This window comes from Phalaenopsis equestris, unplaced genomic scaffold, assembly GCF_001263595.1.
Source record: "Phalaenopsis equestris unplaced genomic scaffold, ASM126359v1 Scaffold000325, whole genome shotgun sequence".
NCBI classification, from domain to species: Eukaryota; Viridiplantae; Streptophyta; class Magnoliopsida; order Asparagales; family Orchidaceae; genus Phalaenopsis; species Phalaenopsis equestris.
The window spans coordinates 301,761-302,628 of record NW_018164767.1 but is presented as its reverse complement, the minus strand read 5'-3'; positions in this window follow the sequence as shown (position 1 = coordinate 302,628).

Sequence of the window (868 nt, the reverse complement as noted above, 5' to 3'; positions counted from 1 at the left end):
GAGGACATCTAATAGTTAATCTTTTTCTTCCCTCCCCCAAACTTAAAATTTTTAAATATGAAATAATACAGGTGGAAAGAAAAACTATAAATATAAATTATACCTCAATATTGTAGGAATTTTCATCATTCTGAAATTTATGCAGACCTTCTCAAATTTTTACTTCACCTGGTCTGTAATATTAGGAGTTTTCTACACATATAAATCCTTAGAGGAATTTCTGGGTAATGAAATTTTGAAATAAGTATCAAACTAAAACAAGCACAACATTTCCTAACACAATCACAATACTAACAGTTAAAATTAAAATGTGGAATAAAAATCACATTACAATCCACAATTCTACTTAATATCTATTAAACTACACATGCACATTTAACTATCACACTAACTTTATAAAAATTAAAATTATCCAAGTACATAAAACGAAAGTCCAAATACATAAACATCCATTTCTCTAACAAAAAGATTACATAAAATAAAAATACAAACATAAGTACATCAATTTCATTCTATATCAAAATCTCAAGCTATATCTTCATGGCCTTGATCAGCAGGTGGATTGGGTTGATACTGAGTATATTGGGGGCATTCAAGAAACGTAACATCAGCTCTCCTCTGTAGTGTCGGGCCTAAGCTTCATAATAGGCTACCTCAAAATTTGAATGCCTCTGCAAGTACTCACTATCATAATTGTGTCGACGTTCTAAACCTCAAATCCTTTCACTTATCAATTATATGCTCTTCCGCTGTAAAGTCAACTCATTCATCAAATAAGAGAGGGTAGAGGAACTAGAAGGTGGAAGTTCATAACTTATAGAGGGGACATCTCTACTAGTAGAAGGTTCTTGACTTCTACTCCCAGTTC